Source organism: Oenanthe melanoleuca, chromosome 1 (assembly GCF_029582105.1).
Source record: "Oenanthe melanoleuca isolate GR-GAL-2019-014 chromosome 1, OMel1.0, whole genome shotgun sequence".
Lineage (NCBI taxonomy): Eukaryota > Metazoa > Chordata > Aves > Passeriformes > Muscicapidae > Oenanthe > Oenanthe melanoleuca.
This window is the reverse complement of record NC_079333.1, coordinates 16,876,341-16,892,074: the sequence shown is the minus strand read 5'-3', so window position 1 is coordinate 16,892,074 and position 15,734 is coordinate 16,876,341.

Below are 15,734 nucleotides of genomic sequence, written 5' to 3'. Positions count from 1 at the left end.
GGTAAAACTCACTTTTTTTTGTAAAGATGATGCTAAAATTATACAGCCAGTATAGAACACTGATGTGAAGAGACTGGCTGAGCATTGCAGGGACAACAGCTTTTCCTTGTCCCTTAGTTTCTTTTAGTAAAGCAACCAGAAGCAAGGTTTCATTTGAAATTTTGTTTTCAAAGTTAATTTTCAGACTAGAACTACACCATGCATGCATGTGTCCAACATGACTTTGTACCATCAAAGAAAAGAGTCCCCAGTTCTGTCCATGGGATGTCTCCCCTCCACTTCCCACACAGAACAGCTTTCTGATAAGATCCCATGAAGCTGCCTGGTTTTCAGTCACATATCCATTTGCCCTCACCAGGATGAGGTCCTGGGAACTGAAACTATGAACATGAAAGAAAGAGTTGGGTGACTCAAATATTTTAAGCTCACTGTTATGCTGGGTCCAACAGCAGCCATCAATATTTGATGTATTTTTGCAGAGATGGAACAAAACCACACCCTATTATTAGGCCATGAGAGGGAATTTGCTTTGTCAAAAAAGGCTATGTATTTTATTCCTATAGCTACATTTAGACATGTATAGCAATATATTTATGCTTATCATAAACACAAAAGGTCATTCAAAATTTAGTTTCTATATGTACTTTTACTGGGTGTGATTTATTACTGTAGCAACACTGAAGGTAGCTAATGGAGGAGCACCACCACCAAAAGGACTCAAGTGATGAATTGAAAGATTAGCTTCTTCCAAAGCCCTGGGGATTTTTGCACAAATCCTTAGGACCTCTACCTTCCACACTAGAGGAGTATATTTCAACTCTTCATGTAAGACACAAACTGGGGGACAACCAGAGAGAGCAAACCAAAGCAGTTACCAAATTATTGTAAAGGTGGGACTTAATGTCTAAACCTTTGTGACCCATTTTTTAATTTCTTCTGAATAAGATGCTTGACTGCATCCTTCATTACCAATAATTTCTTGGATTGATTTGATGCATCAAGACGATTGTAAGCAAACAGTTGTTAAAAACCTCCAGAGCAGCCCATCACAGAGGAGCCTGCTTTTCACATTCCCTGACCTACTGCCACATCCCAGAATGGGTAACACTCAGGGTAGATGAAGTGCCATGGCTTGAAGTGTGAGAGATGATGGCCCATCCAGGAGCAGGAATGACTGAGATCTGCTGTCAGCCTTCTCATTAAAAAGTCAGGAATTGGGACCATAAATCCTTCAAGCAGAGAAAATATGGTGCCATAGAAATGACATGGCATATAAAAAACTAGCTGAAGTAGTTCCAAAATGTTTCCAAGAGTGATGTCCCTAACAGGAGTCACATTACTAATGAAGACAACATCTATCATTTCATAGCTGGTGCCCAGTACAGAGTGTATTGCCATGCTGGCAGCACTATTGAGTTTGCAAGGCCTCAGGACAGCAGCTTCTCAAGTTTACTTTGTCTAAGCTTCTCTTGACCTGCCTGCAATTTCTCAGCTTAACTACAATAGAATTTTTTCTAATGTTCATGTGGCTGTGCTTAATTTGCTTTATTTTTGCTTATCTTTGTATGGTACAATAGCTTTATCCAGACATTCTCTGTAAAAGACACTATAGCAGCTTGGAAAGTGGAGACACAGGAGATGGTCTGGAGAAGTGCAGGCATGGGATGGTAAGAGATGGGTCATTCTCACACAGGAGCCCCAGAACTGTCCACAGCTCACCAATGGTCAGCTGGGGAAATGCAGACTGAGAGCTGACAGCACCTCAACAGAGCTACAAGGAGAATGCAGCACAAACATGCAGCTTGAATGAAATAGCACATGGATGGGAAATTCAGCTGCACCATGAACCACTCAGTAAAGAGCAAGCAAGGTGCATGACACATTAGCAAATACAGAAATATTGCTCAAGAGGCCCCCAGATGAGACAGGAGAAATCAAAAGGATCATATTGTTCATGGCTAAAGATTTGAGCTGCATGGAGCCCTTTTATTTCTGAAAGCTTCAATGCCCAGGGGGCACTGGAAGGCTGAGCCTAATATCAGGAGAAGTATCAGATACCAGGAAGCATGAATATAACAGCTCTTTTTCTTTCAAAGTACTTATTTTTTTTTCCATTATGACTTCAGGGGGATAATAAACATTATTCAGTTAGACAGTTAATTTTCCATTTGGACTTAAAATAATTTCTTGGCATTACACATTATATACTTCTTTTGTCCTGAATAAAAATGTGAGGGTAATCATATGTAGGTATGATTTTGCTTACAGAGGCCTTTCCACAACAGGATTTAGCATAATTAATATGCTTTATTCAAAATAATAATAATTTCCTTCCTTCACGCATCCAAATTTAAAAACAAAACTGCTCAACCATGTGATTTGCTCTTCCTGGTAGAATTTTTGTAACTTTATTGATATCTAGCAGTAGTTTAAATGCTTAAACTCTTTTGGTTCTACTTGGTCCAAACTGAGTTAATCTGTTGTACACAGTTTTTTTGTGTGATTTAAACACTAATTAAGGGAGCAGAATATTGTCTAAATTTTGCTTCCTATGGAGAGAAATCAATATTTTTCTAATTATCATTTCAACATCTTAAAGATCCTTGAGAAATGACTAACCAATAACCAATTCTGCTGTCAGTATTTCATATTGCAATTCACACTGCTGGCTTTCATTTCCACTCCACTGAATTCTCAGTGTCCCAGAAGTCACAGAAATGCACAAAGGATTGTGCTACTGCTGTGGAAGCAGCAGCTCAGCAGCTTCAGCTCTGGCTAACTTCCTGTTCTACTGGTTTGGCTCCAGAAGGTGATCCATACATTTGAATTCAAGTGCCCTGGGGAAATCAGACAGATATTAAATTTTAGGACTTGCAATTTATTATTCAAGTTGTCGTGTCTTTCTGAATCTGAAAATGAGTACCTTGCATGCTGCTTTGAGCTTGAGCAGTATGAGGTTCTGATATCTAAGACAAATTTTGGTGAGTCCTGTTCATTTGATGTTTATCACTAGTTTTTCTGTGTCACAGCAGAGACTTTATAGTATATAGGCTGAGCATTAAGTGCAAGTACAAGTCAAATAGTTGGTTCTTCTGCACCAATTTTCCAATCTTTGGTGTATGAAAATATATGTGTCTAATGGACAAAGAAAATAATTTTATATTTTTGACTCTACACTGAAATAGAGGAACATATATAAGATAGAGACATTTAAAATTTTGTACACCATCTGTGCCTTTTTCCTTTTTAACTGAAAAGGCAGTTTAAATGTCATGTTATTCACTCTTACTGTTATTACAGTAGTCTCCTTCATGAAAACAGACAACCTAAACAAGAAAACACTGTATTTCAGAGACATTGAGGGAAAGAATACCCACCCTGCTACAAGAGGTTTTCCATGAAGACACCTCTTAAACTTTTGACTTGGAATTTCTGTTTCCTCAGTTCTTCAGAATGACTTGTCCTGCACTTGTTTAATTGTGTTATGATAAACTGAGACATAGGAATAGCTTCCTATTATAAAGTCAGTAGGTGAAGCTGACCATCTGTAAAATAAAAATTTCCATGGGATGGCTGAAAGCTGTGAGAAAAAAAGGCTGAAAATTAAACCTGAACTAAACTGGCCAGGCCTCTGCTCACAGTGTGCTGCTGACATGAGTCCAGCCTCTGGCATGCAAGGAAGAGTGAGACAGCCTTAAAGGGAGCTCACTTCTGGAAGATAATACTTACAAGAAGAGTTTACAATGATGATTAATGTTAAATTTAGATGTTTAGACTTAGAGTAAAAATGTTGCCTCCATTCTGCTTTTCTTGAAGTCATGAGTCCTGGTATACTGCGATGCTCTGAACTGCTGCAGTCTCTCGGGTGTGTGACCCGACAAAAACTGACAAAAATGAAATCAGCAAATCAGCCTTTAAAAATGGTTGACACAATTTTTAGGCAGAGATGAAAAACGAAGAAAGAAGGCATTAAGAAATAAAACGTGGAAATAACCAGATGACAGAGCTGCAGTGTATTCTTGAGGTGTTGGAAAGAGCAAAAGCAAGGTGCTTTATTTTTATGTCTTTTTAAGGGTACTACCTTGCTAAATTCTATCTCTTTTTCACTTCATATAGCTCCAATTACACTGGCTTACCACACTGAGTGACAATGGGAATTTCTGCCTGGCCTCATTAATATTGAAATGCCCCTGAGGCTTTTACAGAGCATTTGTCACCTACAAACTAAACATGTTACAGAATGAAGCTACCCTCTTTGGGTTTAAAAAAAACCCCAAACAAACCAAACCTCAAAACCAGCCAGTTATCCTGTGCATGAGCTACATGTTTGAGTAGTTTTCAGAGTTTATGTCTGAGGAATGGACATATGGGAAGAAAATTTTTTCCATATCAAGAAGCACACCTGGACAAGAAGCTATGTGAAGCCAGTAGCTGCTGGGACACAGACCTTTGTGACATTATGCTGCCCTCCAAGGGCTTTCTTCCAGAGGCCACAGAAGCATCAGGGTTGACTTTTTTCAATTAACTATCTCCCTGACATAAGGGCTGCAGCAAGATTGATTATTTCATTTCTGCTAAGTCCTCTTAAAATCCTTAAATGCACAGGAAGCATCTCTCCATCATTAAACTCCACTAGGTGAGTTGTGAACTCCCCCATACCTGTAATTTGAAGACATGCTTTAAGTGCCTAGTGCAAAACAGAAGTGAAGATGTATGGATAGTAGAGCACTCCCCAGAGATGTGTTGTTATTTCTTTTCAGAATGAAAGCCATTCCCAAACCCCAAGACATAAATGTAAGGAATAGATATTTAAGCATTAATTTGTAAAATGCATTCCCTAAAAAATCTCTAGAGCTTTCAAACTACATTTTAACTAAATCATTTTTCTTGAAGATAAATATATTCTAGTCTTCTATGATGAAAAACAGTGACAGACCAAGCAAGGTTTTTGAATGCAGATGCATTTAAGTTCTGGAAAACTTTACAGAGGCATTAAAAATAAAATTTTGAGGAGTTCCCATCAATTTAGTAGGCATGTCTGTAACAAAGCAATTAATAATAATGGAGTCTTAAATTATGTAAATACTTTGTTTATTTAATTTTAGGGCTTAAATTCTACATATTTTAACTCCAAAAAATTAATAAATCTACCCATGGGCATTTAGGTGTGGAAAATAAATTGTTGAGAATCTCAAGATCACAGGAAACAATGGAAGAATTACTGTCAAAAAATACAGAGCTGAGTAAACTTTTAGAAAATATTTCTTATCCTCTCTTTGTGTCCAACAGAATGTCTCAGAAGGACAAGGCAATTTTGTTTTGGTGAGGCATGTGGAGCACACAGTACAGGAAGTGTTTATAAGTGTGCATGGCATACATGGGTACAATTTGTTTTCTTACTCTAAGTTTGAAGCTCATTGAGAACTGCTGACAATTCTGCCCTGGTGCCAGGTGAATGGACTTGACTGCCCAGTTATCTGTTCTGTCAGTTTGTGTTCTGCACAAAAAGTCCACAGCATTGCTGTGCAGTACAATGGGGTGAAGACAGGCAGGAAAAGTTAATGGCTGTTGCCATAGAAAGGTTACAGAGGGGAGAGAAAAAACAGCAACAAAACACTCTCTTGCTTGGTGCAAGAAAGAGAAAGAAAGAGCATTTTATTGAAAGAAGCCATAGCTTTAAATAAAGCAGTTTGTGCAAAACAAAATACAAATACATTGGTCAGAGAAGAAGACACCTCTTGTCCCTGGCTTTCCCATGGACCTTGCAGGTGTTTATCTCTGTTATGATTCTTTCTCTTGTGTTTACAGTAAGAAAAGAGTCTCTAGCCTGGGAAAAATCCTGGCTGGAGCTGAAAAAGTTTCATGGCCTGAGAAAGGCCTGGCTGAAATGTGCCTAGGCCTTCAGCAGTGCCCACAAATGGCAGCACACCCTATGTGCCTGTTTCCCTGCAATTACCACCCCTGCTCCTTGTGACAGCAGAACTGGCACCTCATTGCCCCAGCCCCTCTCCTCTTGGAACATCCCTGGGTGCTGCACACCTGACCAGGCCAGCTATGGGCCTCTGTGCATCTTTTGAAGCAGGGACTTCTGCTTAATTTTATGTTTTACCAAAGCTGAATTGCTTTTGAGGTGATCTGTATGACTCAGTAACTATGACCAGTTTTCTAAATCTCATAAGCAACAAGCAAACAAGCCATAATGCTGCACCCAGAGGTACTGGCAGCTGAAAAGATGAGTAGCACCTTCTCCTCCACTCCACATTACTGTCCCTGAAATCCCAGTGTGTGCTTGGCACAGGTGTCTGGGCTCTCAGAGCCACAGGGAAGTCACCAGAAGTGGGTTCTTGTTGGAACTCAGAAGCCTGGGGGTTCTGAGCTTTCTGCGCTTTCTGACACTGACCCCCAAGGGAACACTGCTTTTGACTTGAGGCCTTGGGGAAGGCTTCCAAATGTGAGTGATAGAGCTAAAATCACAGGTGTAGTTAGAATGGAAGTGTGTAATTTCACATGGTGAAGGGTTTTGAGTTTGGGGTTTTAAAATATAGTAGTAAATACGGGACAAAATGAAGGTTCTTGAGCATTGTCTCTCCCTTTATGTTTCATCTTTTTCTAAGTTCCAAGTACTAGGTTTTAGTTAGATAGTTAGTGCTGCACTGCACTAACTAACTTGTGCAGGTCACAAGTGTTTAGTTATTAGGTCAAAAGTATAAATATGATCAATATCAGGTCTTAATTGGATAGTTAGGCTTTAAAAGACCTTGTAACTAGCTAGATTTGTCTCCATTTTGCTCACTTGTAGCTGCAGTTAGAAGTGCTGCAAAAACTCTCTGTGCTATAAATAAGATTTAATAAACAGCTAAGCCAAAACATGAAAAATTTTGTCTCTTGTGCATTCTATCCTGACTCTAAGTGAAATAAAATAAAAACAAAAACAAGCCACTAATTAAGTAGTGGAACAAACCCCTTACAGGTTCTGGTGTGCTGGGATGAAGTAAGCAGGTGCCCCACTTCAGCTTTTATGATTTATACACTGGAGCACTGGAAGTGTTTCCTTCCTTCACCCTCTTTCCCAGCTACTCTTGAGGCCATGGCAATGATGAATTTTTTTTTTAAAAAAATCAAACTAAGACATGAAAGTGGACAAGAGGCAAAAGGTGTTTGGCCAGAGAAACAGACTGGGATTGTGTTTAGTGGGTGGAATCAGAAATAGGGAGACTTAAGCCTATCAATATATTTTTAGAGACTTGTGTAATACCAGCAATTGAGAGCTTTTATATCTACACAAATCTGTGAAACAGCCACTTCTGTGATATTTCAGGAAGGAACTGGGTGGAAAGCTTTTTACAGAGGTTTTGGGGGAGTTCTGTCATACTTGATCTATCAGATACTGCTTTTAAGTATTGCAACAGCACTTCTGTACCCAAGGTGGAAGAGGGAGGTCTATAAAGGAAACCTAAGCTGAAATAGAAAAGACAGCAACACTTCTGAGGCAGCCAAAAGCTCCTCCCCAAAAGAACACTCTCAATGGTAGTGAAGGATGAAGCAAGAAACAGAGCTGGGTAGAAGAGGCCCAAACTATGAAAAAAAAAAAAAATCTGAAACAGAAGAAAGTTCCTTTTTAAAAGAGAGAAATTAATGCTTATCTTGAAAAAAAAGGAATCACAAGATTAAAAACAGAACCTGATTATTCCAGTACCAGCATAGAGCTGAGGACTTAAGATTCTAAACAAAACATAGTAGCATGTTTTATTTATAAGAAAGCCAGACTAAGATTGTTCATTATTTTCACTCCTGAGTTGTTATGAGAAAGCTTAAGTTTTATTCATGCTGCATAAATTTGTAATACACACTGGAATTAAGAAATACTACAAAAACCAGATTACCATCTTTAAAACATTGCTTTTACTTGGATACACCAAGGGGCTTTCAGCTAATTTGCATGCATACACAGGCAGATTTTATTTAAAATTTACATCTCTCTCTATTTGCCTTTCCTTTTCTCTTTCCTTGCTATTGGACCAGAAATGGCTTGATTTCACTGCCACCAAGGCATCATATGGGCAGGGAGGGTGTTCTTCCTCTCATTCTTGTCTTCACCTTTCTCCTCTCTTGATTGAGGGTACAAATGTGCTGCCCTTTAGGGTGACTCAGCTTCAGCATCACCCAGCTGCCAGCTGCCCATTATGGTTTGTGCTTGCTTATCCCAGTCCTTCTGCTTCTTAAATTAAATACTGCTTAGGTCAAAAATAAACTGGCTGACCACACAACGACCTTTCTTAGATCCCATTTTAGCTTTTGAATTGCTAATATCCTTCTACAAGGAATATGCCTCTTGCCAGGTGCCAGGGCATTTACTGGTCTTTGTTCCTACACATATTTCCAGAAAAGGTGACAGCTGCACAGCAAGTACATCACTTACCTGTTTTCCATTTATGCTCTGCATGCAAAAATTATCCAGAAATTACCTTGGGTACCGTTTTTGATTTTTGCCCTCTCCATGGGCTTCCCTTATACTTTACCAAGTATATTTAAAGAATTAGCAATGGCATCCAGAGAGAGAAAAAAAAAAAAACCAACATGAAGAACCTAATAAACCCTGCCCATCTGGGACAAGTGGTCAGACTTGTTTGTGGCTGTGCCCTCCCAGGGTTACATACATACATAGATTGTCAGGATGACTCTGAGGGGTTCATTCCCAGTAAAATCTGGGTATCAGGAGCTGCTCACAGCACATCCAGAGGCACACCCATAACGATTACAGGAGCTCCAAACCCGAAGAAAACCAGCTGGAACCCAAAGCACTTGGAGCAGTGAATAATGCAGAAGCATGAAAATGTGTAGCAGATGAGAGAAAGGAAGAGCCTTTGGAGCCTGGGGGAGTAACAAAGGCATTGCCTCTGCTTTTATCTTGCCCCAGCAAAAACCCCAACTTGAAACAGCATAATCAGGAGTAACAACTTTGTAGGCAGGATGACTTGGAAGAAGGCAAGAACCAGTTGGTTCTCTTTTAGCTCTCTTACAATAGATTTTATCCTGTCACAATTTTAGGTATCCCGGATTTCGGATATTACAAATGTTGGTAAATGTCTTTTCACCAACTAAAAATTGCTGTTTCCTGGGAAAACACATGTAGGTTTTTAAGCAAGGTCTTATGATTAAAAACTCCCAAATATAAACCTTGCTAAGATTGTGGTTTATTTTTGGGCTGTAATTTTTCATGAATTTTGATACCACAAATGTTGTTACAGTTTAAATATCCACCCTAAATTCTATTTTCTACATTTATTGCAAATATTTTATTGCACTTCTTTGACTTACATCATTTTCTAGATAGTGAAAAATGAACAGGCTGTTACTTTTTAGTTTTTTAAATTGCTTTACATATTTCCTGTTTAATGGCAATTGCCAAGTTGTGTTTGGAAAGAATTTGTTCATTGACATTGAATAGCTGTTAATGTGTGAGAGAAAATAATAGCAAAAGCAAGAAAAAATTACTAATCTACCCTTTCTGATACCAAAAAAAGTCAGAGGCTTCTGAATACTGATAACTGATACAGAGAATATGAGCCACCAAGAATTTCTACTGCAATCTTGCTGAAAAATCGAACCACTTGGCTGAAAGGGAAAATAAGTAGAGTTTTTAACAGATCACTGAGATAGATTTGGATTTCAATTGTTCTTTCAGAGAACACAAAGTCCCAGCTCTGCTTAGGAGGAGATAAAAAGGCTCAGTGTACCTGCAGAATAGTGGTGTCCTCATGTGGTATTACCAAGGATATCCAAGATCTCCTCTGAAGATTACCTGGCCAAGGAAGACAATCCAGGCTCTCTATTTCCTTTATGTTTTCCAAAAGAATACAGTAAATGAAAAAAATATTCCTAACATTAGGAATTATGAGCCAAGCTCATAATCACAAAAATAATTTTTTTAACAGGACAAAGAAGTTACAGAGAAGCAAGTACAGGCTGTACTCAGAAATCAGTACAGAAATACACCAGCTGGAATCTAACAGCAGAATCTCTCTCTCAAAAGCCCCAGTTTTATAAAGTACCAGCAGCCTTGCCTATTGCATACTTGCTGTCCTGAGTGGCTTAGTTGCACTTAGGCACTCCAGAACCCACTTTTTAAAAAATTATTCTCCCAGGCACAGAGGAAAAATTTCCCCCACACTTCTAAAAAAAGGGAATCAGAATGTTAGACATTGCTTTCTTTATGCATTACAATTATTCAGAGCATTTTTTTCTCTGTCCCTTGGATGGAGGAACCAATCTTTTCATATTTTTTTGCATCCTGTCCTTATTTCTCTTCAAGTTCCTGATGCATTCTTTCTACATTTTCCTGTGAAGATACTAGTACAGCTGAGCAGGCTATTGTTTTCAGGGGAAGAAGAAGGAAAATAAATCTAATTTTGCATCAAATAAAACAGAGCAAGTTACATCCTCCTGTAAAAGAGAGTACAATCTGAATCTCATGCTGGTTGCAAAGCTACCCCTTATTCTGAAAGCTGACTTGGTGCTTCTTAATGTTTGTATGCTGGAAACTGAATCAAAATAAGTTTAAAAAGCTGCCAAGCCTTTGCTCCCACCTTTGAGTAGAGGTGATGGAGCTGAAAGCAACAGCAGGATACATTGACACTGGCTCTTGAAGGAATTTTCTCTCCACAAGGAAAACAAAGAAAGAGCAAAACCAGTCCTGTGAACTGAGAAGATGAGAAAAACAAAATGAAAAAATTAAACCAATGGCTTTGACAAGTAAATATAAAATAAAATGTAAAACACAGGTAGAAATGGCAGACTACTGCCAAATACTGGAAAGTGTGAATATTGTGGAAAAAATAATTTAGAAAGTAATTTAGTTCAATGGTTAGCAATTTTTTACTTACTTGCATCTACTGCTGGTCCTCCTTTTCCATGTTTCTATTAATTCTGCAAAGTCGTATATATTTGTAGAGGAAAAAAGCTTTGCTGCTATCAACCCTAGAGAAACTGCACAGAGATTCTACTCTGTGTGCATACAGAGACAGGAGACTGTGGAAAGAAGTAAATGGGAAAAAATCATTTATTTGTTGTCTCCCACAATAGAATTGATTTAAACATAAGGAAGTATAAAAAATTCAGTACATGTAAACTCAGGGAATTATAATCAGCCCAATTGCTTAAGATCTTGTCTTGGAGGATTGACAGAATTTGATCCCAAAGCTACTAAATACTTCCAGCTTGGTAACAGTAAATATGTAATTAAGAGCAAACTGTTCTGTTGATCTTCTCTATCATTTAAATCTACCAGAGGGATAATGTCAAGAACCTTTCCTTCAGCTTTCTCTTGATATGGTTTGGAACAATTAGATTAAAAATAAACAGAGTGTTTTTCCAAAAGCCTGCCATTGTTGATTTTCCACAGGAATGTCCTGGGTCCTATAAGCCAGGTGTTCCTGCAGCATATTAGAAATGAAAGGCAGCAATTCAGGATTTGTATAAGTGATATTATGCACGCTGCAGTGCCTTGCTGGGTTTGTGCAAAAGAGCTGCTTCCCAAAGCTTTAATTGGCACTTAGCTGCTTTTACAGCCTGTTCACCCAGACAGCCTGCACCACATAGTCTGTTAAAGTGTACTGTGAGTATTATAAAGCACATCTTTACAGGAAATGGGAACATTCATTTGATAATTGGCATGAAAACTTGGCCATATTAGATTTAAAAGTCATTAGTTTCGCATCTGTGAGATGCTGAGTACTTTTTCACCTGCAGGCACACTGAGCCAGCAGGAGCTGCCTGGAGGCTCCTGTTCCATGGAGCTGGAGCTGCCTGGAGGCTCCTGTTCCATGGAGCTGCCTGGAGGTTCCTGTTCCATGGAGCTGGAGCTGCCTGGAGGCTCCTGTTCCATGGAGCTGCCTGGAGGTTCCTGTTCCATAGAGCTGCCTGGAGGTTCCTGTTCCATGGAGCTGGAGCTGCCTGGAGGCTCCTGTTCCATAGAGCTGGAGCTGCCTGGAGGCACCTGTTCCATGGAGCTGCCTGGAGGTTCCTGTTCCATGGAGCTGGAGCTGCCTGAAGGCTCCTGTTCCATAGAGCTGGAGCTGCCTGGAGGCACCTGTTCCATGGAGCTGCCTGGAGGCTCCTGTTCCATGGAGCTGCCTGGAGGCTCCTGTTCCATGGAGCTGGAGCTGCCTGGAGGCTCCTGTTCCATGGAGCTGCCTGGAGGCTCCTGTTCCATGGAGCTGCCTGAAGGCTCCTGTTCCATGGAGCTGCCTGGAGGCTCCTGTTCCATGGAGCTGGAGCTGCCTGGAGGTACCTGTTCCATGGAACTGGAGCTGCCTGAAGGCTCCTGTTCCATGGAGCTGGAGCTGCCTGGAGGCTCCTGTTCCATGGAGCTGCCTGAAGGCTCCTGTTCCATGGAGCTGACTGGAAGCTCCTGTTCCATGGAACTGCAGCTGCCTGAAGGTTCCTGTTCCATGGAGCTGCCTGGAGGCTCCTGTTCCATAGAGCTGGAGCTGCCTGGAGGCTCCTGTTCCATGGAGCTGCCTGAAGGCTCCTGTTCCATGGAGCTGCCTGGAGGTTCCTGTTCCATGGAGCTGGAGCTGCCTGGAGGCTCCTGTTCCATGGAGCTGCCTGGAGGCTCCTGTTCCATGGAGCTGCCTGGAGGCTCCTGTTCCATGGAGCTGGAGCTGCCTGGAGGCTCCTGTTCCATAGAGCTTCTTGGAGGCTCCTGTTCCATGGAGCTGCCTGGAGGCTCCTGTCCATGGAGTTGAGTGTGGCTACAGCCACTGCAGGTGGCAGAGGGTCATCACCAGCCCCCAGCCCCAGCCTCATGCTCAATCCCAACAACAATTATCCAGGTGTTTCTGAGCAGTGTGTTCCCCCACTCACATTTCAGGGTGTCTCACAATAACCCCAGTCTGATGAGAAAGTGCAGTTCTCTTGCAGATCTAGAGATGGAGGAGTAGCAAATAATGCAACCTGCAACAACCAGAAAACACTTGCTCAGTAAGCCCAAAGTATTCCTTAGGAGCATGCTGACTGCTGAATATTTTTTATAAAAGCAAGAGGGGAAGTGCAGGGGAATGGGATGGCAGACTTGGGTACGTACAGATGAAAAGATGGCTGCCTCCCAGAGATGGGATTTCATGGCTTCCAGACAGTAGGGAATTAACTACAATGTGTTTTGGTTCCTTGAGAATTATTGCTTTCCAATTCTTTCTTCTAAGAAACCTGGAATTCAATTATTTACTATAATTATAAAGTAATATCATGTTGGTTATTTGTAATACATATACATGTACATATGTATATATATATGTGAAAATACACATTTCAAAAAGAGGTACTTTGGGGTTTTCTTATGGTTTTATTTTATTTTATTTTATTTTATTTTATTTTATTTTATTTTATTTTATTTTATGAATGAGGAAAGTGATGAGGAAAGAGAAAAGAAAATAAATGTGCTTCAAGAGAAAAAGCAGTGGTTCATTGCTGCTATTAAAATTCAGGTCCATCGCCATGGGGAAATCAGTTGATCAAAGCGAAACGTTTGCTTTTATTTTTTAACTGAAAATTTACAGAAGAACTCTATGCATTAACAAACTGATACATTTTGTAAATTTTCATCTTCCTGTTTATGCATTACACTTTCTTCCCTCCTTTTCCACTTACCAGTCCCGAGAACAATCACTACAGTCTTGCTTGATGAGCAAGATTCATCTCTAAAAAAATTCTTCCCTAAATAATGATCACTCTTCACTGTTGCTGCTGTGTTTAAGCAGTCTGGAGGTATGGAGATCTATGAACAAAGTGTGAAGGTTCACAAGAAAATGTTACTGGGTTTTAATGTCACTTAAGCTTAGCTCACCTTTGTAAACCATGAGCAGGTACTACACAGCAATGTGAGAGTGCACACAATGCAACAAAACAGTGCCAGCAGGTTGATAGTGCATATCAATCTTCAGCTATGCTTCTGCCTTTTAACTTCATTACTGCAGCCTTTTTTATTGATGATTGAAGGGATACATGTTATGAAGGAGTACAGCGAATCTTTATAACCTTTTATTCAAAAAGTGGATATTACAGACCCTACAATCGCAAGCACTGTCACAATGTTTCTTAATACATTAAGGCCTGTGCAATGGATTACCACAGTTTTGACTAATTTACCTTCTGACAAAGCCATAACACCTGGCTCTACAATGCACAGCACCTGCTAGCTATAATGTTAAACAAATTCCTCAAAAGGTGGTCTGCCACCCAATTCCAATGTAGAATCACAAGTTTTTTTTAATCTCTGCAGTACTGTTTTCACATGGATTTTCAGAAGTATTTGTGTATGACAAATTGCATAGGACTGTGGCAAAGTAATCGTGATTTCTGCATCCAAACTGTCCAGCACATGTACCTAATAAATATCATAGACAAATACACCAGGGCTGCAAGCTTCTCTGTGATTCATACAAATGGGTTTGCTAACTCAACCTGACAACTCAGCTGATTAGACAAATAAAGTGTCCTGGATAACACCAGTGTTGATAATTGCATTTTCCAAATGGACAGCAATATTTCAAGCTGAAAATGAATGTGCAATTGCTGTTAGGGATCATGAAAAAGCTTGTACAAGAGCTAACAGGAGAAAGCAGACACTTTATGAAAGACTGGCTCTTTTCTAGTCCTTGTTTATGAGGTTTCTAGGGGATGCACACCTTAATCAAGAGAGATGTCAGTGTACAAGCTCCTGGGTGTATGAACCTGGAGCTGGCAACACAGGCTAGCCAAGAGAGACACTAAACCTGCAAATGAATCCTCCTTTCTCCATCCCTCTGACCCACTCCCTTAAATTCCTCTCACCCCTTGGAAGTGCAGAGTGCCCAAGACAGGGCAAGGATTAAGATCCAGGGCTGGAGACACTGCAGCAGCCTTGCTGTGCATTGAGGGATGAGGGACTGCAAGGGCAGGGCAGTGAAGAGGCAGAAAAACTCATGGACCTGAGAAATTCCTAGAAAAATAAAATGTACAGGAAAAAAAAAAAGTATAAATAATAAAATGTACACTAGCAACTGCTGGGTTGTACTGTGCACTGAGAAAAGATGTGATCAGCCAGCCCCCATCAAAGAAGCTCTTGGAACTCACACGAGAGAAGCCAAAATCTGTAATATTTCTGATGCCTGCTTGAAATACCAAGCTGCAACCAAAGAGAACTAGAAAGCACTCAAATTGCTCAAGGGAGAATACTAAGATGAAAGAAGATACCATTAAGATAATTTTGCATACAGGAGATCTGTAGAAGACAGCTCTTCCTCTAAAAGGAAATAGCAATTTTGTGATCTTTAAAATTAATTTGGATACTCTCATTGCTTTTGCAGAAAGCTTCCCAGAGAAAATTGAAATGGAAAAGGGTTTTTAGAATTAAGAATTATTTGAGATGATGTGACAATGTTCAAATGATGCTGTAACATTTGAAGAGTGAATTAGTCTCATTACCAGGCTCTTCTTTTTTTCACTAGAACTGAATTTTTAAGAGAAATTTTGTAAAAATTATCAAAATCTCCATTATACAGTAGTGTCCTGTTATTTAAAGAGTTTTCATTGGCAATATAAAGAGTAAACTGCTTGAGAACATGAAAACTAACAATTGTCAGTGGATTTGATACCATTCTAAAATTGAAAAAAATTAATGAAATTATTTAATGAATTCTCAATTGTTCTAAAGAGTCTGTTTCAAAACAGCAACTGGCAAAATATGCAAAATGTAC